We start from the raw sequence: 25,873 nt of genomic DNA, 5'->3' as shown, positions 1-25,873 counted from the left end.
TGGAGAGATAGAGTGAGGGCAGGATTTGCATGTCGGTGTTTGAGAGAGCATCCAGCAGGAGTCAAGGAGAGCCAAGGAGGAGGGCAGCAGAGTGCACATAAACTGGAACGGGGTTACAGAAAGGACAGGCATATACCAGACCCTGAGCCAAGGAGCAGCCCCGTGAGTTCCAATTTTCCCTTTGTACCTGCCCCCTCCCCCTCCCGAGGAGAAAGGGAACAAGTTACAGACAAAGGGGACCTCCTGCGGAAAGGACCGCATTCTGCATTCTCACGATTCCCAGCTCAGTAGGGAATCAAAGAAGGTAGTGTTTCTTTTTTTTCTTTCCCTATTTCTCTCCTCATGAGGGCTGCAACTCTCTCATTGGTCAACTTCCTTGACCAATCATCTGCCTCTGGGGGGGGTGCCACTCTAGTTTTCTTGTTCCCCCTCCTCCTCCTTCTAGCTTTTCAGTTTTTGTTTTTTGTGTGTGATTGTTTAGGAAAAGGGGAGGGTGCTGGAATAGCATAAACTGCAGACTGGTCTTCAAATATTTTTTCCTTTCCTTTTCTTTTTTTAATTTTTTAAATATTTTTTGCAAGTTTGTTTGCTTTGCAATGCTGTTATTTTATTTCTCCTTATTACTTTGACCAAAAGTAGCCTTTGTTGGTAGTACACTGACTGGTTGTCCTCTCTTTTGGGGTAGTTGTGGGTTTTTGTTTCATTCTGTTTGTTTGCTTTCTTTTGTTGCTTTATTTTGTCTTTTTCTCTTTTCCTCTCTTTCCTCCTGTTTTGAAAAATCTTCGCTTTCGCTCCTGTATCTGCTGCATACACTTGTGCTTATTTGTGATCTATATTGTGTAAGAAGTCAGACAGAAGGTTAGCTATGTCTCTCCCTTTATCTTCTTTCCCTTCCCACAATCTCTTAAATTCATGCTTGATAGTGGACTTTTGTAAATTGTCCTTGCTTTATTTTTTTCCTGCTATTATTTAAACAAAATATTTATTCCCTTTTGTTGCCTTTGTTGTTTTATTGTTGTAGTTACTATGTCGTCATTGTTGGATAGGACAGAGAGAAAGAGAGAGAGGAAAGGAAGACAGGGGGAGAGAAAGATAGACACACCTGCAGATCTGCTTCACTGCCTGTGAAGCGACTCCCCTGCAGGCGGGGAGCTGGGGGCTAGAACCGGGATCCTTAAGCGGGTCCTTGTGTTTTTGCACCATCTGCGTTTAACCTGCTGCACTACCGCCCGACTCCCTTTTTATGCTATTATTGTTGTTTTTTGTCATTGGTTGCTCTGTTTTTGGTGGGGAGAATTTCTGTAGCTAATAGGCTTTGGTTAACTGCACCATTCATCATTTTTGTTATTATTGTTGTATTTGCTGAGGATGGTGACCTCAGTTGTAAGAGGTTTACTGGGGCTTTTCCTCACTTAATACAACAACTGAGCGTAAATAGCCAAGGAGCAAAAATACAAAACACATCAATAAAAAAAAAATATGGTCAAATCAAAAGCAACTAAATCAATTACAGCAATGAATCAGGACAGAAGAAAAATCAAAAGTGGAAGGATTAGATCTTATTTGTGAAATCCATAGAACACGTGGTCAGGGAACTCTTCTAACTCTCCTGAACATGTAAGTTAGAACCAAGGAGAGGGGGGTTGGGCGGTGGCGCAGTGGGTTAAGCGCACGTGGCGCAAAGCGCAGGGACCGGCGTAAGGATCCCGGTTCGAGCCCCCGGCTCCCCACCTGCAGGGGAGTCGCTTCACAGGCGGTGAAGCAGGTCTGCAGGTGTCTATCTTTCTCTCCCCTGTCTCTCTGTCTTCCCCTCCTCTCTCCATTTCTCTCTGTCCTATCCAACAACAAAGCAACGTCAACAATGGCAATAATAACCCCAACGAGGCTGCAACAACTAGGGCAACAAAAAGGGGGAAAATGGCCTCCAGGAGCGGTGGATTCATGGTGCAGGCACCGAGCCCAGCAATAGCCCTGGAGGAAAAAAAAAAAAAAAGAAGAACCAAGGAGAGATTAGTATGCTGGTCTTTAAAGTCTCCTGAGCTCTGCAACCATCTCCTCCCCCAAGTGGGCACACCTCCTTAACTGCTATCCACCGTCACTACTTGAAGCAGTGACATGCTTCAAGGGATGGATTACACGCTGGCTGGCCCTCAGCACTGGACAAATGTTTCATCCCTGCACCTGAGCACTCCGACCGCCTGCAATGAGACGGAAGGGCAGCATCCCCTCCATAGACACGGACATGGATGCCAGGAAGGTACACAAGACAAATGGCCATTATGAGCACATCACTGCCTTTTCATAAGACCATTTGCTGTCCTGGGAGGGATTCCATGGCACAGTGCTTAGAAAGACTTCTCAGTGGGGTAATTGCAGACAGTGAGGAAAACAAAACAACACTGCCTTTGGCATCGCATCGGTGACCTAGGTCACTTGTTGACCCCATGATTTTGGCAAGTGACTTCTCACTTACCTCATCTATCCACAATTATATTTAACTGAAAAGTGGTCATGAGCGTAGTAGATAAAGCATTGGACTCTCAAGCATCAGGCCTGAGTTCAGTCCCCAGCAGCACATGTAGCAGAGTGATGTTTGGTTCTTTTTCTCTCTCCCCTCCTATTTTTCTCACAAATAAATCTTTTAAAAAAAGAAAAGAGGGAGTCGGACTGTAGCGCAGCAAGACAGCTCACTTAGATGATGCACACAGTTTTGTCACACAATTGACCTAGGTTTGAGCCTGGCCCCACCACACTGGAGGAAGCTTCTGTGCTGTGGTATCCTTTATTCTCTCCTTGTCTCTCTGCCTCTATTTGAAAAGTTGGTTCTGAGTAATGAAGCCCTGGTGACAAAACAAAATAAACATTAAAAACAAAAATGTCTATTTCTGGGAGTCTGGTGGTAGCTCAGCAGGTTAAGCGCACGTGGCACAAAGCACATGGCACAAGGGCTGCGGAAGGATCTCAGTTCGAGCCCCTGGCTCCCCACCTGCAGGGGAGTCGCTTAACAGGTAGTGAAGCAGGTCTGCAGGTGTCTATCTTTCTTTCCCCGTCTTGCCCTCCTCTCTCCATTTCTCTCTATGCTATTCAACAACGATAACTTCAACAACAACAATAACTATAACAATAATAAAACAGCAAGGGCAACAAAAGAGAAAATAAATAAATATAAAATAAATTTTTTTTTAAAATGCCTATTTCTATTTAGTGGGTTTAAACTCTCTAGACATCTCACATTTGATGGTGAAACAAACATTGCATAATAGTTCCTTTTGTACTTTTCACCCTTTGATACTTAATAACTGAAATTCAATTCTAATTTATCTGCTGAAGCATTTGAGAATTTAGTGAAATCATAAACCAACGCCAACAAAAGCAAAAAGAAAACTGCTCAGTTAAGTATCACTAAATCTCAATATTTAAACCAAAAGCCTTCAGGCTATCTTACATAATAACCAGAAGTTCTAGAAGCATGGAATGCCAGTGACTTGGGGCACAGGTCAAGTTAACTAAAGGCACAGGAAAAGAATGTACTCTAGTGGCCAAAGTCCTCAGCTTCTAGTTCAGTTTAAAACACATTGATCAAGCAAAGTATTACTTTGGTTCTAAAGGAAACTCTGGGGAATCTATAAAGAACTACATGGAAACTAAGAAGTTACCATGTGGAAAACTGAGAAATGTTATGCATGTACAAACTATTGTATTGACTGTCAAATGTAAAACATTAACCCCCCCAATAAAGACTTTTTTTTTTAAGTTACCATTCAGAATTTATCCCTCCATCTTTATTTATTTATTTATTTTTTATCACCAGAGTTACTTCATAACTCCCAGCTGCCTGCCTAGGTTTTTCTTCTTATATACAAGGAGGGAGAAAGAAAGACACATCCACAGCAATGTTCCACCACTCAAGAAGGTCCCCTAGGCAGATGGGGACAGGGACTTGCACATGGCAACATGTGTGCTCTACCAGTGTGCCAGTGCCAGGCTCCTCAGAATTCATTTTGCCACCAGGGTTATTGCTGGGGCTAGTTGCCTGCATAATGAATCCACTGCCACTAGAGGCCACTTTCCCTTCTCCTCTCTCCCCTTCCTTTTTTCTTTTCTTTTCCTTTCCTTTCCTTTTACCTAACAGGACAAAGAGAAATGAAGAGGGAGACAGAGTGAGAGAGACACCAGAGGACCTGCTTTGCCTTTCATGAAGCATCCCTCCTGCACGTGGGAAGTAAGAGTTTGAAACTGGGTGCTTGCACATAGTGATACTCTGCTCAACCAGGTGTACCACCATCCATCCAGCCCCAGAAATTCCTGTCCTTAAAAGTAAAAATCTCGGGAGTCAGGTGGTAGCGCAGCTGGTTAAGTGCAGGTGATGCAAAGCACAAGGACTGGTATAAGGATCCCGGTTCGAGCCCCCAGCTCCTCACCTGCAGGGGAGTCACTTCACAGGTGGTGAAGCAGGTCTCCAGGTGTCTATCTTTCTCTTCCCCTCTCTGTCTTCCCTTCCTCTATTTCTCCCTGTCCTATCCAACAATAACTACAAGGGCAACAAAAGGGAATAAATAAATATTTTTTAAAAAGCTTTTTAAAAAAGTAAAAAATCAAATGGAATTGGCGTATCGCACCAAAGTAAAAGACTCTGGGGTGGGGGCGGGTGGCTGGGGAGAATACAGGTCCATGAAGGACGACAGAGGACCTAGTGGGGGTTGTATTGTTATATGGGAAACTGGGGAATGTTATGCATGTACAAACTATTGTATTTACTGTTGAATGTAAAACATTAATTCCCCAATAAAGAAATAAAAAAAAGTAAAAAATCTCTCACATCTAGCAGTCTTAGACTGCATCTTAAGATATTTTACTTATTTATCAATGAGAGATAAGAGGAGAGTAAGAGAACCAGACATCATTCTGATAAATGCACTGCCAGGGATCAAACTCAGGACCTTGTACTTGAGAGCCCAAACCTTTACCCACTATGCTACCTTCCCTCTAGACTACTAACTGCAACCTTCTTAATCTTTAAACTGTATCTGACACTGTGTGTATGTGTGTGGGTAGGATGTAGGGTGGATCACAGAACTTTGATGGAATTATAACCCTGAAATCTTGTAAACCATTAATAAATCACTAATAAAAACTTTTTAAAAAAGGGTCAGGTGGTGGTGCACTTGGTTAAGCACTCACATTATGGTGATAAAGGACTCAGGTTTAAGCCCCTTGTCCCCACCTCCAGGGGGAAAGTTTCACAAGTGTTTAAGCAGGTCGAAGGTGTCTGTTTTTCTCTCCTTCTCTATTTCCCACTGCTGTCTCGATATCTAGCTATCTCTATCCAAAAAATAATTAAAAAACATTATTTTGCAACTGATTTAAAATTATTTTTTAACATATATAGAGAGAAATTGAGAGGGAAGGGGTAGATAGAAAGAGAGACAAGTGGGAGTCGGGCGGTGGCGCAGTGGGTTAAGCGCACATGGCGCAAAGCGCAGGGACCGGCGAAGGATCCCGGTTCGAGCCCCCGGCTCCCCACCTGCAGGGGAGTCACTTCACGGGCGGTGAAGCAGGTCTGCAGGTGTCTATCTTTCTCTCCCCTCTCTCTGTGTCTTCCCCTCCTCTCTCCACTTCTCTCTGTCCTATCCAACAACAAAAGCAACGTCAACAATGGCAATAATAACCGCAACGAGGCTGCAACAACTAGGGCAAAAAAAAAAAAAAAAAAAAAATTTAAAAAAAAAAAAAAAAAAGAAAGAGAGACAAGTATCTACAGCCCGGGGGCTGGGTGGTAGCACAGTGGGTTAATCGGGTTAATCACACCTGGCACAAAGCGCAGACTGGAGTTAAGGATCCTGGTTCGAGCCCCTGGCTTCCTACCCACAAGGGGGTCACTTCACAAGTGGTGAAGCAGGTCTGTAGGTGTCTATCTCTCCCCATCTCTGTCTCCCTCTCTCGATTTCTATCTGTCCTATCCAACAACGACAGCAATAACAATAATAATAATGTTAAACAACAAGGGCAACAAAAGGGGAAAAAATAGCCTCCAGGAGCAGTCGTAGTGCATGCACCGAGCCCCAGCAATAACCCTGGAGGGAAAAAATACACCACACACACACACACATACATACACATCTACAGCCCTGATCCACCAGTCATGAAGCCTTCTATCAGTGGGGACTGGAGCTTGAACCCAGGTCCTTTACACTGTGATGTGTGCATTCCACCAAGTATACTACCAACCAGCCCGATTTAACTTCCTTTGGCTCCATTCACCTTGTTCAGCACACCAGCATAGCATGACTTAAACAGAAACTCCATCACTAACCTCCCTGGGGTTCAAGGAAGTGGCTTCCTAGGTGAAGTATATTTACTTTATTTTATTTGCCTCCAGGGTTACCGCTGGAGCTTGGTGCCTGCACTATGAATTCACTGCTCTGGGTGGCCATTTTTTTCCATTTCTATTAGGACAAAGAGAAATTGAGAGAGAAGGGGGAGAGAGAGATAGACACCTATAGACCTGCTTCACTACTCATGAAGTGTCCCCCTTGTAGATGGGAGCCAAGGGCTTGATCCTTGTGTGGGTCCTAGTGTTTGTACTATGTGCACTTAGCCTGGTACACCACTGCCCAGCTCCTGTCTTAAACCAGAAAATGCTTCAACTTGCCTCCATGCCTCTATACTTAAAAAAAAAATTTTTTTTATCATTTTATATTTATTTATTTTCCCTTTTGTTGCCCTTGTTTTTTATTGTTGTTTGTAGTTATTATTGCTGTTGTTGATGTCATCGTTGTTGGATAGGGCAGAGACAGAGAGGGAAGAGAAAGACACCTGCAGACCTGTTTCACCGCTTATGAAGTGACTCCCCTGCAGGTGGGGAACCCGGGGATCTTTATGCCAGTCCTTGTGCTTCGCGCCATGTGTGCTTAACCCACCGAGTTACTGCCCAACTCCTGCTTCTGTACTTTCAAGACCACCTTCATGTTCCCAACTTCCAGCACAGTTCAGGTGAATACCATTCCTACTACTCAGAATTCTGAAGACACTCAGTTTACGACTGAATTAAATTGCTCCTGTGTTTTTAACTGACAAAATACTTCGCCCTTCTTTGTGACCCTTCTTTGTAGAAAAAGCTTGAGACTGGGAGTTGGGCAGTAGCACAGCGGGTTAAGCGCACGTGGTGCACAAAGCGCAGGGCCAGCTTAAGGATCCGGGAGTCCCTGGCTCCCCACTTGCAGAGGAGTCACTTCACAGGCGGTGAAGCAGGTCTGCAGGTGTCTATCTTTCTCTCCCCCGTCTTCCCCTCCTCTCTCCATTTTTCTCTGTCCTATTTGACAATGACGACATCAATAACAAAAACAATAATAACTACAACAATAAAATAACAAGGGCAACAAAAGGGAAAATAAATAAAAATTAAAAAATTTTAAAAAATAAAGAAAAAGCTTGAGACCTAGAGTCAGATCTGAATCTAAGTCTTCGCTTTTTTTTTTTTTTTGCCACCACAGTTATTACTGGGGTTCAGTACTTTTACAAATCCACTCCCAAGGAACTTAAAAAAAATTCTATTTATTTAGGATAGAGAAAGAGAAATTAAGAAGAAAAGGGGAAATAAATACCAGTAGCACTGCTTCACTGCTTATGAAATTTTTTGAAGGTAGGGGCTGGGAACTTGAAGCCAAGTCCTTGCCCAATGTAACATATGCACTCTACCAGATGCACCACCACATGATTCCTGTGTGTGTGTGTGTATACATATATGTATATATAATATATATATAATTTACATATATAAAAAGTATATATATATTCTTTGTACTTAATTTGATAGGACATAAAATTTGAGAAGGGTAAGGAGGTAAGGGAGAGACAGAGACATCTGTGGCACTGCTTCACCACTTGTAAAACTTTCCCCCGAAGGTAGGGAGTCAGGGCTTGAATTCCAGTCAAGCATGGTAACATGTGCACTTAACCGGGTGCACCACTACCTGGACCCTACCCTGCCCATTTTTTTTTTTATGGGTAGAGCGAAATACCAGAGTACTGCTCCGTACCTCATAAAGCTTTCCCTTTTTATGATGCTCCCAAATGGTGTTCAGGGACTCAAACTCAGGTGCTAACTAGGTGAACTATACCCCAGCCCCTCATCACTGGACCTAATTAATATCTCCCTCACTTAGTATAGGAGGGAAATACCACCTCCGAGGTACCTCCTAGGACTACTGTGGGGATACAATCAAACCAAGGCAAATGGTGCTTTGTGAACTACACAAGCTCTCTATAAATTGTTGGTGGTGAGAGTTGTAGCATCTTCACACAGCCCCACTGGTCACACTTTGCCCTCCTGAAGTGTTTCAAGAGGAACTCAGCACAACTTTATTTTTCTGTCCAAAAAAGTACTTCTAATAAATATAACTCAAGGAATTCCAATGACCTGGATTTTATTGTGTACAGGAAAGTTTTCTGAAGAGTTGATATATTTTAAAAGGAATTTCCTGAAGATAGTAACATGGCAAAGCTATCACTGTTGCATCTAGCATCAAAAGCCTGGCGTTTTCATGAGATGAATCTGCTTTCAGCTGCCTGCCACCGCTCAACTCCTATGTAGCAGCGGGTACTACCATGATTTCCAAATCCTTCTCATCTTGGCTCCCATGCTAGTTGTCAAACTAAGCAGCTAGTATTAGGACTGTAAAAAAGCCGCAGCATTTGGTTCAAATTCTCTTTTCACCTCTCAGGTTATGGGAACAGATTATTAACTCTGATCCCAGAGGAAGATTCTTTTCAATTTTATTGTCCACAAAAGTTTAAGAACAAAGAAATCGAAAAGCATCCTTTTGGAATAAAAAGTAAATACAATGCTAAAAATATCTACGTGAGACTTGTTATCACTGCCGCACTTGCGCACGCCGGAAGCTGCCCCTTCTGGGGGGTGGAGTCATGATGGGCAGCAAGATGGCGTCTGCCAGCAGGGTCCTTCAGGTGGACAAGCCACATACTCCATGAATAAGGTTTCCTGACAGAAGAGACAATCCTAAACCCAACGTGTCAGAACTTTGGGCGCAGCAGGACTGCCATCTCACTCTTCAATTTCACAGCTTCTAAGGGAAGTAAAACATGTGACTGGTTGATGCATCAGGGCCCACCAGACACGGCAGAAATACTAAAAACATTAGCTCAGAAATACAGAAGGAAACTTGTGTCTCAACAAGAAATGGATTATATCCAACGTGGAGGCCCAGAATAATCAATGACATCGTGGCTGCTGTTTGTCATCAGACAAAAGAACAGTCTATCATAAAGGACTTCCAAAATGACAAATCGTACATTAAGCAACTTTAATAATAAATACTCTGTAAAAAGAAAATATAGGAAATTTAGAAGGACACTTGTACCTCCTAATTTACATATCGTGGTCAGCTCATCCACAAGCTTACCTAATTGTTTATGTACTTCATACTTATTGAAGTATGTATTTATAAATGGTAGCCTATTAATTGACTTTTGATTATCATGTATTACCTATGTTGCACTATGAAAAGCACACAATGCCTAGCACAGATTTCCCACTTTTCTTTCAGTTTCTATTTAGACATTTATGGGATTTATCTTATAATTATCACTATTTTGGGAAAGTGATTTCCTTAGAATTTAGTGAGGATCTTTGAAATTATTCATAATTTTCTCAAAATTTTTTTTCATTTACAAAATATAACTGATAAGTGTTATTTTACTATAAGCAATGAAAAATATATAGCCAAAGTAAAATAAATGACTTTGTGGTATTAAGATGGGAAGTTGACACCCCAAAATTATTTGTAAGTTCTATTCAGAAAAAGTGTCAAAGTATAAAATAGAAAATGAGAAATCAAAATGGATCTTACATAGGAATATTTGACCAGAAATTTCAATTTGATAATGTTGTGAGGGGTACTAAGAAAATCTGTTTTACTTTATCATTTTGATTGTGATCATTTAGTACAAATTCTAATAACTATTTTCTGAAAGCTTCATAAAATCAATCTAAATATTTACCTTAGGGCCGTTGATGAAACTTGAATGAGATCTTCCTGCACCACAGGTGTGTAATTCTTGTGAAAGTAAAGTCTCATAAAACTTAATTCTGTTCCATATCTTTAAAGAAATCTGTGTGTGTGTGTATGTGTGTGTGTATATATATATATATATGTTTATTTATTTATTTATTTATTTATAAATATAAATGATACTATGTATGGAGTCAAGTGGTAGCACAGCGGGTTAAGTGCATGCGGCGCAAATCGCAAGGACCAGTGTAAGAATCCCGGTTTGAGCCCCCAGCTCCCCACCTGCAGGAGAGTCGCTTCACAGGCGGTGAAGCAGGTCTGCAGGTATCTATCTTTCTCTCCCCCCGTCTTCCCCTCCTCTCTCCATTTCTCTCTGTCCTATCCAACAACAACAACAATAAAACAAGGGCAACAAAAAGGGAATAAATGAACTTTAAAAAAAATGATGCTATGTACCAAAATGCTTGCCAATGCACATTATTCTATCTGTTCAAATTTAAAAATTAGAAGCAGAAGGGGGCCAGGCAGTAGCACAGTGGGTTAAGCGCACATGGCAATAAGTGCAAGGATTGGAGTAAGGACTGGTTTCAAGTCCCCAGCTCCCCACCTCCCCACCTGCAGGGGGTGGGGGGGGTTACTTCACAAGTGATGAAGTAGGTCTGCAGGTGTCTATCTTTCTATCCATCTGTCTTCCACTCCTCTCTCAATTTCTCTCTGCCCTATGCAACAACAACAACGATAAACAAGGACAACAGAAGGAAAAAATAGCCTCCAGGAGCAGCGGATTCGTAGTGCAGACACTAAGCCCCAGCAATAACTCTGAGGCAAAAAAAAAAAACAAAAAAAAGTAGCAGCAGATATTGAAGAAGAGACTACTCATAAATTATTAGCCTGTCCATCTTCATTTGTCACTGTGCTTTTATTTTCTTCCCTTCTGGGAGCCTGGGTTTTATGAAGAAGCACTGACTACACCTAGGGAGGTGGAGCTGCAGAATACAGGACTTGCAGGCTATCAGAAAGGGGAGTAACAGATGCTGGGGAGGCTACTGTGGTGCAAGAACCCTTGTGCCCTGCTGGTGGGAATGTCAATGGTCCAACCCCATGGAGAGCAGTCTGGAGAACTCTCAAATGGCTAGAAGTGGACCTTCCCTTTGACCCTACAATTCCTCTCCTGGGGATATATCCTAAGGAGCCAAACACTGAATCCAAACAGATCCATGTACACCTATCTTCATAGCAGCACAATTTGTAATAGCCCAAACTTTGAAGCGAGCTAGGTATCCAGAAAGCAGCCCAGGTGTCCAACAACAGAAGAGTGATTGAGTAAGTTGTGGCATATATACACAGTGGGATACTACGCAGCTAATAAAAATGGTGAGTTCACCTTCTTCACCTCATCTTGGATAGAACTTGAATGGATCATGTTAAGTGAGATCAGACAGACAGACAAGAATGAATATGGGATAACCTCACTCATAGACAAAAGTTGAGAAAAAAGAACAGAAGAGAAGGGAGTCGGGCAGTAGCGCAGCAGGTTAAGCGCATGAGATGCAAAGTGCAGGGACCAGCATAAGGATCCCGGTTCAAGCCCCCAGCTACCCACCTGCAGGGGAGTCGCTTCACAGGTGGTAAAGCAGGTCTGCAGGTGTCTGTCTTTCTCCCCCCCCATCTTCCCCTCCTCTCTCCATTTCTCTCTGTCCTATCCAACAATGATGACACCAATAACAACAATAACTACAACAATAAAAACAAGGGCAACAAAAGGGAATAAATAATATATTTTTAAAAAAGAACAGAAGGGAAAACACAATGCAGAGCGGGAACTGGAGTTGGTGTATTACACCAAAATAAAAGACTCTGGGGGTGGGGGCGAGTACAGGTCCAAAAGGATGACAGAGGACCTAGTGGGGGCTGTATTGTTATGTGGAAAACTGAGAAATGTTATGCGTGTACAAACTACTGTATTTACTGTCGACTGTAAAACATTAAGCCCCCAATAAAGAAATTTTAAAAAAGAACAAAAGGGAAAACACAAAGCAGAACAGGGACTGCAGCTGGTGTACCGCATCCAAGTGAAAGCCTCTGGGGGCGGGGGAGGGGGAGGGTTCCGGTCCTGGTAGGCAGAAGAGTACCTAGTGGGGTGTGAATTGTTATGTGGATGGGGGTCAGGTGGTGGCGCACCTGGTTAAGCGCACACATCACAGTATGCAAGGATCTGGGTTCAAGCCCCTGGTTGCCACCTGCAGGAGGAAAGCTTCATGAGAGGTGAAGTAGGGCTGCAGGTGTCTGTCTCTCTCTCCCTCTCTATCACCCCTTTCCTTCTTGATTTCTAGCTGTCTCTATTCAATAAATAAAGGTAATTTTAAAAAAATCTTAAAAAAAAGAATTGTGTGGAAAACTGAGAAATGTTACACATGTACAAACTATTGTATTTTATTTTACTGTTGACTGTAAACCATTAATTCCCCAATAAGTTTTTAAAAAATGGTGAATTCACCTTCTTCACCCCATCATAGATGGAACTTGAAGATAAGCCAGAAAGAGGAGGATGAATATGGGAGGGTCTCACTCATGGACAGAAGTTGAGAAATAAGAACAGGAAAGGAAACTATACTGGGCTGGGTTTGGAGTATTGACCAAAGTAAAGAACTGGTGTTGGGGAGGGGGCGCTTTCAGGTCTTGGATCACAATGGTGGAGGAGGACCTAGCAGTAGGTGTTTTGCAGAAAACAGAAATTTCACACCTGTATCAACAACTGTATTTACTGTAAGCCACCAATCCCCCCAATTAAAAATAGATAAAAGTATGTCCACCTGCTGAGCTACCGCCCCATCTCGCAGACCAACCTCTTTCACGTGGTGTTAGAGAATGAGCCCACAGTTCCAGACCCCCAGTCCCCACCTGCAGATGCAAAGCTTTGTGAGTGGTGAAGGTCTCTGTCCCTCTACCACCCCCTTCCCTCTCAATTTCTGGCTGTTTCTATCCAACAAATAAATAAAGGGAAACGAGAACGAGCCTAAACTTTGCATATGTGCAACACCACCACTGTGTGGTCACCTGAGTCCAGTCAGTATTTCCGTCACCGCTTTCCTTTATTCCAAGTTTTCAGAGAGAAAGGAGAGAGAAGGAAAGACACCACCGCACCAAGGCTACCCTCAGAGCAGCGGGGGCCAGTCTCCAGTCTGGGTTGCTTGCACACACGACAAAGGCGGCACTCTACCAAGTGAACCATTTTTGCTACTACTGTCCCCAACTTTTAAAACCCCTCTCTCCTTTTTTAAATACATCCCCCCCCTTGCTGCTGAGGCAATACTGTCACCCCTTTTTTAGAGAAAAGGGAGAAGGGGGCAACCAGGCGGGTTAAGCACACATAGTATGAAGCGCTAGGACCTGTGCAAGGGTCAGTTTGAGCCCCTGGGCTACTCACCCGCAGGGGGGACGCTTCACAAGTGGTGAAGCAGGTCTACAGGTGTCTGTCTCTCTCTCTCTCCCTATCTCCCCCTCCCACTCTCAATTTCTGCCCACTCTCAATTTCTCTCTGTCCTATCTAATAAAAGAAAAAAACAAAAAAAAACATCCACTAGGAGCAGTGGATTCGTAGTGTTAGCATCCAGCCCCATCAATAACCCTGGAGGCAAAAAATAAAAATAAAGGCGGAAGGGGCAGAAGAGACACCACTCCACCATCCACAGAGCTCCCTAGTGCCATCCATCCACAAGGTTCCCATGTACAGTTGGGACTTGAGCCCAAGGCCTTAGGTATAGCGAAGTATATGTTCTACCAACCAAAGTATCTCCCAGCCCCCAAAATTTCACTTTTATGGGATCATAAAAGACCTTAATATAAAGGGAAAAAATAGAATGAAGTTTCACCCACATGTCAACAACAAGAGAACTCCCCTCTGTTGACCTCAGGCTAGCCCTGGGCTTTGTTCATCATTATTTTTCCCTCTCCAGGAATTCCTTCTTGAGTATTGTGAAATGAAAAATCCACAGGCAAAGAACGGAGGAGGAGGAGAGGAGAGAGAAAACACCGCAAGTGGTGGACTTTCACTTCTGCATTCCAGTGCCCCACGTGGAAACCTTGTTTGTAATCAGTCAGCCGAAGCCCTTTTCCATTCTTGTCTGTGGTCGGTCAGCTTGCACCTCACCCAGTCTGAACAGGGCAAGAGCTGACCTCAGAAGCAGAAGGTGGCTCAGGCCTGGTAGGAGTCCACCTGAAACCCCTTGAGAAGTAAAGGTAACTTCCTGCCCTCCACTAAGCCTGTGCCTCATTCTTGGCTACATTCCAGTTGTAACACTGGAGAGTTGAAAGTTGGTTTTTTTTTTCTTCTTTCTTTATTGGATAGAGATAGCCAGAAATCAAGAGGAGGGGGGTGTGATAGAGAAGGAAAGAGACAGAGAGACACCTGCAGCCCTGCTTCACCACTCGTAAAGCTTTCCCCCTGCAGGTGGGGGCCAGGGGCTCCAACCCGGGTCCCTGTGCATCGTAACGTGTGTGCTCAGTGAGGTACGCCACCACCTGGTCCTAAGTTTTTTGTTGTTGTTGTTTTTCGTAACGGTTAAACACCCTACTCCAACAACGCTCAGCAAAAAATAAACACAAGAACCTTTGTGTTGCTCTCCTCTCAGATTTCTACTCCCCTCCCCACTTCACTGTTGAAACCAAATGCATTTCTTCACATTCCTTTCACTCCTTACAACCAGACTGCCATACCCATCTGAAACTGTCCTTCACAAAGTCACCACCACTCTCCAGCTTTTCCAACAGGAAGGCTGCATGCTGTGTGTGGCTCCTGTGCCCTCAGACTTTGCTCTCGAGAGCTTCCTTCTCTGAACCTTGTGAGCATCTCTCAATTGTCTTCTCAATCCTCTGGATATTTATTCAGTTTCACCCCCTTGCCTGCCTTCTGCTTTTGCAGAGTTTCTTAGTTCTCACCTGCTTCCCTATGTGGGAATTCAACAGAGCTGTGATTCCTTAACTGCTATCACCACCCTCTCCTTTGTAGGAGGAAGCTGGGCACTTGCAGCCATAAATCATCACTGTAACAGACCACCTGTACTGTAGCAGGACAAAAACCCCCAGTGCTTCTCACTGAGCTAAGAATCAAGGTACCTGTGGGAGTTGTGTTTTCTGGAAACCCCAAGCGAGTATCTGATTCCTTCTCTTTTCCAGCTGTTAGAGGCTCCCCTTGGCTTCTTGGCTCATAAGCCATTTATTTTAGAAATGCAAAATAGCTTCTACATACAAGAAAATACGTTCTATTTCACTCATGATACAAAAATTGCTCATTCAAATCACTGTGATACTATTTATTAAAATTTATTTTCCCTTTTGTTGTTCTTGTTTTTTTATTGTAGTTATTGTTGTTATTGATGTCAATAGAGAGAAATAGAGAAATGGAGAGAGGCGGGGAAGACAGAGTGGGGGAGAGAAAGACACCTGCAGACCTGCTGCACTGCCTGTGAAGCAACTCCCCTTAGGTGGTGAGCTGGGGACTTGAACCGGTATCCTTATGTGCAGGTCCTTGCGCTTTGAGCCACATGTGATACTATTTCTTACAGGTCAGAATGATAAAACCTTCTGAAGTCTGACACTCTGTCCAGCAGGTGGGTGGAGAGACAGACACTTCTACAGACTGTTGGTGGTGAGATGTAAACCTGTATTTACTTTTGTACCCAGGAATCCCACACTTCTACAAATTGACCCTGAGGATAGACCAGTAATATGCAAATACAAATACACACAGTTTTCCATTGCAGCACTATTTGTTTGCTACTAAATGCTAATACATATGAATTCTTAAACACACACACTGGATAGAGAAAAAAATTGAGGGGAAGGGAAGTCAGTAAGAGACAGACATCAACACCACAGCCTCACCACTTGTAAAACTTTCCTCCTACAGCTGGAGACTGGGGGCTTGAACCAGCTGGGCTCAACCAGACACACCACCTCTAGCTCCTCATGCGTATGAGTTCTCAAAAGGTAGCATTTCTGCACAGTGGAGGACTAGGTGCATGTAAAGCAGACTGGGACAGAGCACAACAATGAGGTATCTATGCCAGAGGTCCCCCAAATCCTGAAAGGGGGAGGCTGCACCACCACCACCACGAAAGTCCTCAGCTCCCGTGAAAGGTACAAATCAGACTCAAACCAAGACAGAAAGCTAAGTAAAGCAGGTTTATTCTAAACAGCTGCGGTGAGTTACAAGTTGGCTACTCCCACAAACGGAGCAGCCCCTGCAGTGCCGTGATCTGGTATTTAAGGGTTTCTTGATTACTATGCTATGCACGGGCAGGGGTTAGTCTTAACTTTTGGAGGGAGGGGTGCTGACGTTTCAGAACCCATTTTCTGTAATCAGTAAGGAGGCTGCAAACAGTAGTGGCCTAGGTGGGAGTGATTGAGTATGTTAATGAAGACGAGTCTTGAGGTTACTGAGAGGTCAGGTCCAACCTGCTGGTTCTTGCCTACAAAGCTTTGCAGCTTGTTTCCAGATGACCAGGAAATGTTGAGTTAAATAATTATATTGGGTAAAACCTTAAGAGGGGTGGCTTCTTTGGAAAAAAAAAAAGCAAGAAGCAAATAAATATTTTTACAAAAATCAAACTGAAGAGAACTGGTAAAAATGATACTCGGTAGATGGGAAGAGAAAAAAAGAAGTGACACTTTTTTTTTTTTTTTTTGCCTCCAGGGTTATCGCTGGGGCTTGGTGCCTGCACTACGTGTCTACTGCTCCTGGAGGCTTTTTTCCCCTTTTGTTGTCCTTGTTTTATCATTTTTATTAGTTATTGCTGTCGTTGTTGTTGGATAGGACAGAAGGGGGAGAGAAAGACACCCGCAGACCTGCTTCACCCAGTGAAGCGACCCCCTGCAGGTGGGGAGCAGGGGACTTGAATGGGGATCCTTACGCAGGTCCTTGCGCTTTGCACCACGTGCGCCTAACCCGCAGCGCTACCCCTGACCCCCCAACACATTTTAAAACCCTTTGTATAGTTATGACTTAGAAATCATGCTAATGTTTTACATAAAAGATGTCTTGTACTCTTATGGAAAAATCCGTGTTTCAGCTCTGAGTGTTACAGCTCTGGCATAGCCAAGAACGAGACAGGGGCCGCGTGGAGGGCATGGAGTTTCGTTTATTTCAGCCAGTGGAATCAGGTGGACTCCTGCCACACCTGTGGCTCTTCAGCTCCGGTGAGCAGATTATCCTTTTCGAGTTGCGGGGCGCAAGCTGATTGGTTACAGAGCAGGGTGCGGTCTGATTAGTTATAAAACAAACTGCATCAGGGTGCCAGCGGACTGGTTTCAACCTGAGTCCGCCAGAATTCCGACTGTCACAGAATCAGCTCAAATGTGCAGATTGTTACATATAGAACCCACGAAAGTGTTCGGATTACTTAAGGATCCAGGTTCAAGCCCCCGCCCCCATCCCAGCCTTGCCCTGCTGGTTCCTAATTCAATGGCTTTTTAGTATATTCAGAATTGTGCAATCATCATCACAACATATAATTAAAGAATTCACTACCTGCTAAAAGGATGCTGCTTCCATTCGTAGTCATCCCTACTTCCCCCTCCACTTTCCAGCCATAGTAAACCACAATCTATTTTCTACCTCTATAGATTTGCCAAGTTCTGGGTATTTTACACAAACAGGATCACACAGTATGTGGTCTTTCGTGACAGACTTTTCTGCATTTAGTGTTTCCAAGGTCCTTCTATGATGAAGAATGTAAATACATTTTTATGGCCAACTTATGTACAATACTCCATTTTATATCTATATCATTTTATTTACTTAACAGATGGGTTTCTGGGTAATTTCCACTTGTTAGGTACTGTGAATAATGATGCTATAAACACTTGTGTACAAGATTTTATGTAGATATATTTTTCATCGCAAGTACATTTTCATTTTTAGTACTATTTTGACTAACCCCTCCTGACAGCTGTAAAATTTTTATTGGTTTTTAAAGGATTAGGAATTTCAAAAGTACTTCTTATGTATTCTAGAATAAAGCAAATAAATATACTAAGTATAGTGGGAGCCAGGTCTCTCAGAAATAGAGAAAGGAATCATAAATAAGAGGGGGAAAGAGCTGATGAGTCCTGCACAGTTGAACTCAAATTGGAGGCATTAATATGAACTCATGGACTAAATATAAGTAAATAGATGCATAAGTTACTCCATATTGAAAGTATATCTCTATTTGGAAGCAGATTCTAAGTATGAACATCCAAAGGGTGTGCTGTAAACACCCAACCCAATTCTGGCCACTGGTACCTGATATGATTAAGTATAATTAACTTGAACAAAAACTCACCAAGGTCCTGGATTTTTGCCCGGAGAGAAGGTCAAGGGAGGTAGCTATAAAGACAGAACTTCCATGGTCCAGGAGGTGGCACAGTGGATAATGCATTGGATTCTCAACCATGAGCCTGGTTCAATCCCCAGCAGCACATGTACCAGAGTGGGAAGAGGAGTGACACTCGTCTTCTCTCATGGATAAAGTCTTTTTAAAAAAGATTTTATTTATTGAGGAAGTAGGAGGAAAGAGAAAGAACTAAACATCACTCTGGTACATGTGCTGCAGGGATTGAACTCAGGATCTCATGCTTGAGAATCTAATGCTTAATCTGGACCACAATAAATTCTTTTTAAAAAAGACTGAACTTTCTGGATGCCACTTCACAGACTGCCAGGGCACAGTGGCCTAGTTTTCAGAGCTCTGATAGGCAGTGTGTCAGGATGGCGAGTGGTCTAAGGCACCAGACTCAAGTAAAAACTTCAGAGCTCTGATATGGAAGTGGATGCCTGAAAACACAGCTGCTTTGTAGCAACTGTGTTTGGGCCCAGCTAATAGCCAGCACACTGGCTTGGTGCCCAGTTTCCCAGGTTGCAGAGCTGCTCTAGCCTGCCTGAAGCTAATGCCACCCAGGAACAGGACACTAGGCACAGACCCCTGACTATCTGCACTCCTTTTTTAAAAAATCATCATCTTTATTTATTTATTGGATGGAGACAGCCAGAAATCAAGAGGAAAGAGGGTGATGGAGAGGGAGTGAGACACCTGCAGCCCTGCTTCACCACTCACAAAGCTTCCTCCCTGCAGGTGGGGACTGAGGGCTCGAACCTGGGTCCTTGTGCATTGTAACGTGCGCTCAACCAGGTCCACCACCACCCGGCCCCTCTATCTGCATTCCTTCTATCAGAATGCAAACTACTGGGTCCCAGATGAGTTCCAGGATGTGTCCAAGTGGCATGCCAACTATTTTCAAATAAGGAAACATTCAGAGTCCATGCGAAAGATTGAAACTGGATCATTATCTCCCAAGAACACACAGAAGCTAAAACAAGTACACCAAGAGCCTGGATGTTTGACTTTAAGCCGTAAAATGTACTCAAGAAAACAAGTGCAGAACTCCATGATAATTGACTTTAGTGATATACTGAGAAAACTGCAATGGCAAGGGAACTAACTGAAAAAAAACAAGGTGTGGGGAAGGGGTTTACATTAAGCTAAAAAGCCTTTGCAGTTTAAGAAACTCATTAAAAAGACATGCTACTGAAAATATTCCAACAACATATGTCTAGCAAAAGGGCTAGTCACAGAAGGATAATAGTCACAAGATACATAAAAAAGGAAAACTAAAAACTGAACACCACCATCAAAACTTGAGGGGAAAAGATCGAGAGATAATGCATGTAGTAGAGAGATTTTACCATGCGTGAGGCGTCTCTCTCCTCCCCTCATCCTGCTTTCACCTTCAAGAAATATTAATAGGGGGTCAGGCGGTGGCGCAGTGGGTTAAGCGCACGTGGCGTAAAGCGCAGGGACCGGCGTAAGGATCCCGGTTCGAGCTCCCGGCCCCCCACCTGCAGGGGAGTCGCTTCACGGGCGGTGAAGCAGGTCTGCAGGTGTCTATCTTTCTCTTCCCTACTCTGTCTTCCCCTCCTCTCTCCATTTCTCTCTGTCCTATCCAACAACGAATTGCGTCAACAAGGGCAATAATAATAACCACAACGAAGCTACAACAAGGGCAACAAAAGGGGGGGGGAAAATGGCCCCCAGGAGCGGTGGATTCATGGTGCCGGCACCGAGCCCAGCAATAACCCTGGAGGAGGAAAAAAAAAAAAAAAGAAATATTAATAATTAAAAAGCTGATCAGGGATAATTGCAAGACTCCAACACCATCTGAACAAAGAAAAGACAAAAAACATTTGGTGAATGTGTGATACCCTAAATCTCCCTTTTTCTTTAAAGTAGTATTTCTGACTCTCCTCCTGTTCACATCAGAAGCAGAAAAACCAGTCTCGATATGAAAAGTACCTTCCCCTCAGAGACAGGGAGAGAAAGGCCTTTATCAGAAATGCAGATTGCAAACTATGTAAATAAACTCTGCTTCATTTGCTAAATGAGCTGCGTCAACCAAAATTTACAAGAGTCTTTGTCCTGTGTGTCATAGATTCATTGCTTCTTTGTCTAAAAACGCTATAGCTGGCTCTTTTGGTCATTCACTAGTCCTCATGTTTTGTGTGTCACCACATGCATACGATTTAATTGTCTTTACTCTTGTGTCTTGTGTCAATTTATTATTGAGACAACCAAAGGGGGCAGAAATCTCACTAACATTTCCCTTACAAAACTAAGATGTAGAAGGAATATTTAGGATATCACAAATAGACATAGTACTACTCAGTTAAATTAATGGGTAAACATCTAAAAATAGCATTATATTTGCATAGTATTAAGACATTCCCTTACAAGACAGTTATGAAGGGATAGACAGAAACTTTACACACAAGTATTATGCAGGCACCATGTTAATCCAAGTGACTGAAGCAGTGCTGTGCCACAGAGCCGACTTACACCAAACACAAGAGAGGCACCATCTCTCTCCAATTTTGTGTTCAACAAGGACAGAACAATGTAGTTTGAAATTGACCTTGGTGGTAATGGCACATCATAAAAATGGGCAAATGGTACAAATAAGCTTTTTTTCCCCCATTAAGGACCAATCAGACGTTCAGTAGCAGAACCCCAAACCAGTTCCTTTCACCAGATACTGACTTCATGCCTCCTGACATTACACACCAACAAAAACATCACATTTGTGATATTCAGCCAAAGCTATAAGGCAAATCTTATTAACATCAACAGTGGGTTCTTGAAAAACCACAGCTTGGAGCTTAACAATGTACAATGAAACCAGGTCCTTGAATAAACACCATTTCTTTCAAAGTCTGCCAGAATTCTCACTAATGCTGTTAGAGGACCTGAGCAACATCCTATAAAACCATTGGCCTGGACTAGCAAAATATTGAGTTAGGAAAAACAGACAACTAAGATGGTTCATCTTATGTATCAAAATACATTTAGTTAAGGGACTCAAGGTAAAACAACATGCTGGGCACCTCTGTGTCTCCGGAATATAACAGCATTTGAATCAGCATATACTCAATAAAGACCACCCTTCTCCAGTGCTGGTCTGCAGGATGCAATCCATTACAGGTCTAAGCAGAACAGAAAAGGAAAAGTAGGTGTGAATTTTCTCTCTGCCTGAGCTGGAACTTCCCTCTTTCCCCTGCCTTTCTCATCCAGTCATCAATTCAGTAGACACCCAGTCAAGCGTCCTTTGTTAAAATTTCTTTTGCATCAGGAAAGGAGGTAGAAGCAATTTATCCTGTAATATAAAAGCTATGGGTCTCCTTTAAAATACTGCTTGAAACTTTCCTTAAAAAACCACTTACTTACCATTACCCAGTTGTAGGAAGAAAACCTTATTAATTACTGAGCACCTGTTATTCAGTTCCAAGTCAAGGCCTCAAAGCCAGAAGACACTGAGACTCAGCAAACATACCTGAATTAGGTGGGACTCCAGGCAAACCTGGGAATCATCTATGCAATACCAGACACAAATTTCAAGCTGGAGGCTGGCCATGGACATATCAAATGTGAGGGGGGTAGGGAGAAAGAGGGAAGAAGCTGGGGCGGGTGGAGGCAAAGTGAGGAAGAGTTCATATTCAGTCAAATGGTAGCATAAATACACATGGCTATGTATTAACAAAGGGAAGTCCGAATATCAGACACACAGTTCTTTGCACTCTTCTGTAAACCTGAAATTAATTAGCAGTGGTAAAATAAAAACCGCAAACACTACCTGGTCTTCTGCCCTCTTCTTCCCATGGTCAATGTGGCTGCAGATAGGCAGCGGTGAGCAAAGCCTTCTTTCTCCAAGGCTTCGAGTAACCCCAAAGCATCCCTGTGACATCAGGGCAGAGGGGGAAGGAACAGTCCACGTCCACCTGTGGCGCGCTTTATCTTCAGTGACCCCGCATGCGCAGTCCACCGACCACTCAGCATCTGCCAGCCGGCACACACAACCTTTGGATTGGTTGTGGGCACAATGACGTCACCTCTTCCCTGCGAGGCACGTGAACTCCTCGAGGTTCCACAGGGCCCACAGGTGCCAGGGCTTAACTCTGCCATGTGATGCTGGGCAAACTCGCTGGTTTCCCTCCACCCGCCAACCCCACGCTCAAACTCCGGGTCATAATCCTGTAAGCACTTTCTTCAAGTCAGGAACAGGATTCACAGTCAGAGAAGCTGAAAGCTCCTCATATGAAGGCAAAATTGAAGAAAGGTCTCTTTTCTGAAAGCCTTAATATTGTGGAAAACGTTTAGCTTGTTGTCCAGGTGCTGCTACTTTGCAGGGATTATGGCAACCCTGGCCAATACCAGCTGGGTTACATCTTCTGATGAAGCCCACTCACCTAAAGCCATTCGATTTGAATTTAGGAGTGAAATTGTTGGTTCTAACAGATTGGGGTTCTTCTAAATCGTGTTGTGACTACAGTCGCTTTTTCAAGGTTTCTCAAATAAAATTTTAGTTCTACTGTCCACCATAGCACCTGGCAAGTAGTAGGTGCTTGGTAAATATCTCAATGGCCTGAGTGTCCTCCACATTATGCCTGTAAACCTGGAGGTATTTCTGTGAACTTATGCTGGCTTTGCCATCGCTCTTTAAAATATTTTCCGAAAGAAACTTTATTCTGTTTGTAGATGACGTCCTGATGCTTCCCCCAAATTTCAAACTACTGAGTAACACAATTATGATGTGTTTTTACTCTGAATTCACAGAATCTAATTGTTACTTCTCTTCATATAAATCCCCTACCCCATATAATGCTGGGGATCTAACTTGGGACCTTATTCTTGGGAGCTTAACACTTTAACCAATGTGCCACCTCCTGACCTGATATCTTGTACACCTTTTTATTTTTATTTAAGGTAGCAAGAGTGAGACAGACAAAGGGAGAGGTATCACAGTATTGCTCCACCATTTCCTCTGGTGCCATGGTGCTCCCACATAGTGCCTGGGTGTGAACCCAGGCCTCATGCATACAGTAAGGTACCTGGTCCACCAGGTGAGCTACTCTGACCCCCAATATCTCTCTAAATAAAATTTAAAAATCTAAAAAAAAGCCCAAAAACTCATGTAGGGTTAGGAGAGAGCTCACCTGGCAGAGTGCACACCATGCATAAGAGAAAGTGACATAAGCGGTAGAGCAGAGCTATGCTACCACCTCCCTGTTTCTACCTGTGATTTAAAAGGGAAAAAGTCACTGAGCTTTTACACAAGCATCAAGTCCTAGAAGCAAAAATACAAGAAAAAGAAATTTAAGTGAAGGAAGGTAACAAACCCAAATAATCTGTTGACAGAAAATTTAAATATTTTCATAGACCTTAAAAGTGATCACAAAGTACAAGCGACTGTATTTTACTGTTGACTGTAAACCATTAATCTCCTCAATAAAGAAAAAAAGGAAAAAGTGATCACAAGGTGATTTTAAACACATATTATAATAATGGAAGAAGTTTCAAATTTTAAAAATGATTTGTAAATTATTTGTAGAGGACACCCTATCCTGCAGCAGGAAGTACACAGTAGGTGTTAAAATAGCATTTGCTAAACATGCTATTCATTGATATGTCTTCCAGTATTATTGTTATTTATTTTTCTAACAAAAACTTGACTCAAACTTGCCTTGATCAAGTCAAAGTTTTGTTTTTACTGAAATTGATTTTGTTTCTCTGTGATGAATGTCAGAACTTTTCTGTTTTCTACAGCATCTTTGTGATTAGCACTTAGATGAATTTATCAAACATATTTTTATCTTTAATCACTTTTTATGTCTAGAAAGACAATTTAGTTTACAACACAGTCACATTCAAAGGAGGTTCCATATATCTGTGGAAATAGTGTTCTCAGACTTGGAGAGAATTATAGAACTTCTTTCTCTGTGCTCATTAGACAGAGATAATTCTTTTTTAAATTTAAAAAATTTATTTATTTATTACCTTTTGTTGCCCTTGTTGTTTTACTGTTGTAGTTATTATTGTTGTCTTCATTGTTAGATAGGACAGAGAGAAATGGAGAGAGGAGGGGAAGACAGAGAGGGGGAGAGAAAGATAGACACCTGCAAACCTGCAGGTGAAGCGACTCCCCTGCAGGTGGGGAGTCGGTGGCTTGAATCAGGATCCTTACACCGGTCACTGTCCTTTGCACCACCTGCGCTTAACCCACAGTGCTACTGCCTGACTCCCAGACAGAGATAATTCTTAGCGCTGATGAATAAAGTATCTGAAGTTAAGGGATGAGTCCTGCATTATAGTTCTGACCAGTAGAGTGCCTTGTATACAGTAAAATGATTGTCATTAATGATTACTTAATGACAAAAATGATGATTATAACTTTGTAGCAATTTCTTGCTGTGTTTTGTTCAAGACTTTCTGATCACAATTTACAGTAACACATGATTCCCACCTGGTAGAGCCCATGCTTTGCGGTGTGTGTGTGTGTGTGTGTGTGTGTGTGCGTGTGTGTGTGTAAGACCACGGGTTCAAACCCCAGCATGCCAGGGGAGTGCCATGGCTGACACTGGGGGAGCTCTGTGGATAGCAGGGCAATGCTATGGTATCTCTCTTCTGTATCTCAAAATAAATAAAACTGGGCTGGGGAGGCAGCTTGGTGGTATCACCTTCCATATAGAAGGCCCTGGGTTCATTCCCTGGCACTGCATTAAAAAAATTATGAAGTTCAAATGTTACAGTAGCATAGTAAATTCAGATTTATGCTGATCATTTTTTAGTATTTATTCCCTTTTGTTGCCCTTGTTTTATTGTTATAGTTATTACTGTTGTTATTATTGATGTCATCGTTGTTGGATAGGACAGAGAGAAATGGAGAGGGGAGGGGAAGACAGAGAGGGGGGAGAGAAAGATAGACACCTGCAGACCTGCTTCACCGCCTGTGAAGGGACTTCCTTGCAGGTGGGGAGTCAGTGGCTTGAAACAGGATCCTTACGCTGGTCCTTGCGCTTTGTGCCACCTGTACCGCCTGACTCCTGATTTATGCTGATCTTTTAAAAAAATTTTTCTATATTTATTTATTCCCTTTTTTGTTGCCCTTATTTCATTGTTGTAGTTATTATTGATGTTGTTGTTGGATAGGACAGAGAGAAATGGAGAGAGGAGGGGAAGACAGAGGGGGGAGAGAAAGACACCTGCAGACCTGCTTCACCACCTGTGAAGTGACTCCCCAGCAGGTGGGTAGCTGGGGGCTCAAACCAGGATCCTTATGCCGGTCCTTGCACCTTGCGCCACCTGCGCTTAACCAGCTGCGCTACCGCCCGACTCCATTATGCCGATCTTAAAGGACTCTTAGTGTTCTATTTTTTCCTGGAGTCACCATATGATCCAAGCCAAAATTACTAAGATGGAAGACACCTATAAATTGTGCGTTAATTTCAGAAAAATATAACTAGAAGTAATTCAGGT

General features: G+C 42.9%; 1 pseudogene; it reads left to right on the top strand.

Annotated features, from left to right (window-relative positions):
• The first annotated feature begins 8,441 nt into the window (after positions 1-8,441).
• LOC132539324 (alpha-ketoglutarate dehydrogenase component 4-like) lies at positions 8,442-9,587 on the top strand (annotated as a pseudogene).
• The last annotated feature ends 16,286 nt before the right edge of the window (positions 9,588-25,873 follow it).

This window comes from Erinaceus europaeus, chromosome 7, assembly GCF_950295315.1.
Source record: "Erinaceus europaeus chromosome 7, mEriEur2.1, whole genome shotgun sequence".
NCBI lineage: Eukaryota > Metazoa > Chordata > Mammalia > Eulipotyphla > Erinaceidae > Erinaceus > Erinaceus europaeus.
This window is presented reverse-complemented; position numbering and strand designations above follow the sequence as displayed.